The sequence below is a fragment of the Schistocerca americana genome, chromosome 3 (genome assembly GCF_021461395.2).
Source record: "Schistocerca americana isolate TAMUIC-IGC-003095 chromosome 3, iqSchAmer2.1, whole genome shotgun sequence".
In the NCBI taxonomy this organism is placed as follows: Eukaryota; Metazoa; Arthropoda; class Insecta; order Orthoptera; family Acrididae; genus Schistocerca; species Schistocerca americana.
The window spans coordinates 590,302,918-590,305,417 of NC_060121.1; the positions used below are offsets into that span (position 1 = coordinate 590,302,918).

Below are 2,500 nucleotides of genomic sequence, written 5' to 3' on the forward strand. Positions count from 1 at the left end.
ACTCGTTAAAGGATTTAAAGTGTACTCATTCCGATTACGGGGCCTCGGATGAGTCCCGTATCGTTATTTTTCGTCACTACCTCCCCGTGCCGGGAGTGGGTAATTTGCGCGCCTGCTGCCTTCCTTGGATGTGGTAGCCGTTTCTCAGGCTCCCTCTCCGGAATCGAACCCTGATTCCCCGTTACCCGTTACAACCATGGTAGGCGCAGAACCTACCATCGACAGTTGATAAGGCAGACATTTGAAAGATGCGTCGCCGGTACGAGGACCGTGCGATCAGCCCAAAGTTATTCAGAGTCACCAAGGCAAACGGACCGGACGAGCCGACCGATTGGTTTTGATCTAATAAAAGCGTCCCTTCCATCTCTGGTCGGGACTCTGTTTGCATGTATTAGCTCTAGAATTACCACAGTTATCCAAGTAACGTGGGTACGATCTAAGGAACCATAACTGATTTAATGAGCCATTCGCGGTTTCACCTTAATGCGGCTTGTACTGAGACATGCATGGCTTAATCTTTGAGACAAGCATATGACTACTGGCAGGATCAACCAGGGAGCTGCGTCAACTAGAGCTGAGCAGCCGGCCGCCCGGGAGTGTGTCCCGGGGGCCCGCGCGAACACGCAAGCGTCCGCTCAATTATTCTGCAAACAGGAGGAGGCTGAGCTCCCCTGCACCATACACCTCGAAACCCTCTCAGGTCCCGGCGGCGCGCAGCGCCGTCCTAAGTACTTGGTCGGGTTCGAGAGAGGCGCAATCGCCCGGAGTTTGGCGAGTAGACGCTTTAGGTGCGACCACCCGTGCTCCCAACTGAGCTTGCCGCTGCCGACAGAGGCCCGGGAGCGTGCTGTCGTGGCATTGCCGGCGGGAGACAACACGCGCCACCTACGGTGACCGGCAGCTCCAACGCCAGCGCCACAGAAGGACAAAAGCCCCACTTGGGTGCCGAAGCGAACTCTCCCAGCACAGCGCACGCGCCAACACGTCCGCACAGCTGCGATACAAACCACCTGCGAGAACCGCAGAGGCGACCGAACAGCAGACGGCGTCGCGGCGCCGAGCGCCGGGCGGCGGCGCATCCTCAGCGCACACAGTCCTCAATCGGACCAGCACACTGCAGATGTCCACCGCGCTTCGCACCGGGCCCGCGAGGACCTACTTTGGCCGCACGGCGCCGCGTGCAGGGTGCGCCGGCGCGCAGCTGCGCCGCCTGCCGCCTCCGTCGGCCGGCGCGCCTGCCAGTGGCCGCCCCCACCAGCCGGCTGTAGCGCGTGCGCCCACGCACCGCGCGGCCAGCACGCCGGGAGGCCCCCCCTCACCGGCCGGGGACGGTCCCACCCAGCCACCGCCGCGTATCGCTTCACACCCAGATGCCATTCACGTTCGTGGGCATGGTGGGTATCGCTGGAACAACCGGTTGGTAGCTCAACCGATCGTCGCCATCACTGATTCACCTCTAGCGAGAACAACCGCACCACAACGGTTTACCAGTTGTTCATTTGCGTAACGTCACCAGCAAACGTAGGCGTCCATCGCCATTTGCAAATTCAACGATTGTTGCATGCCTGTGTCAGGTGTCACGACACACTATGTCTGCCCACATACACGCAACAACATGTGCACGCTTCGCGAACACGTGGAAGGTGGCCCCCGTACGTATGCAATGTCCATTGCGCGAACGACTGTCAACCGGCCTCTGTCGCATGTCGCAGATGTGGAACGCAGTGCACCATGCTATCACGGTGTGTGAGAAGAGACGACTACGTCTGACAACACGCGCCACTACATCAACAGACGGCTCATGCTGATCGCCATCCAGGGCATACCACACTGCAATCCAGCTCTTATAGGGAGACGACACGTAGCTGAGTGCACAACATTTGGACCGCATGGTTCGCCGTTGTTGGCGCAGTCGTTGTACGGTCACATGTACCACGATGTATCATTCAGTACATGAGGACCAATGTGCAGTACAGTGTGTGATTTGGACGTACAACATCAGCGGACAGTTGACACAGGCCGTACCACAGCGTAGGCTACGTGCTTCGCCATGCGAATGCCAATGAACAACTGCAAATGCCAATGAACAACTGCAAAGGGCATTGAAAATGTACGTCCTGCTGCCATCCACATTACAGTGTATAGCTGCAAGGTGTTTAACATGAAGCGATACACTGGGGACCGGGCAGTGCGAGTAGCAAACTATATTGAGGGGGTTGCAGTTAGGCAACACTACACTAATTTAACGCGTCGTATGACAATTACAGAGCAGGTTAAGGCCCAACGTGTGTTGGGTTAAGGCCCAACGTGTGTTGGGTTAAGGCCCAACGTGTGTTGGGTTAAGGCCCAACGTGTGTTGGGTTAAGGCCCAACGTGTGTTGGGTTAAGGCCCAACGTGTGTTGGGTTAAGGCCCAACGTGTGTTGGGTTAAGGCCCAACGTGTGTTGGGTTAAGGCCCAACGTGTGTTGGGTTAAGGCCCAACGTGTGTTGGGTTAAGGC

General features: G+C 57.4%; 1 non-coding gene across 1 annotated transcript in view; it reads right to left on the reverse strand.

Annotated features, from left to right (window-relative positions):
• The window catches only part of LOC124608831, a 1,910-nt gene extending 1,352 nt beyond the window's left edge, over positions 1 to 558 (reverse strand). The window contains exon 1 of the ribosomal RNA XR_006979391.1: positions 1 to 558. This exon is cut by the window's left edge and continues 1,352 nt beyond it. This is a non-coding gene — a ribosomal RNA (small subunit ribosomal RNA).
• Between the last annotated feature and the right edge of the window lie 1,942 nt (positions 559 to 2,500).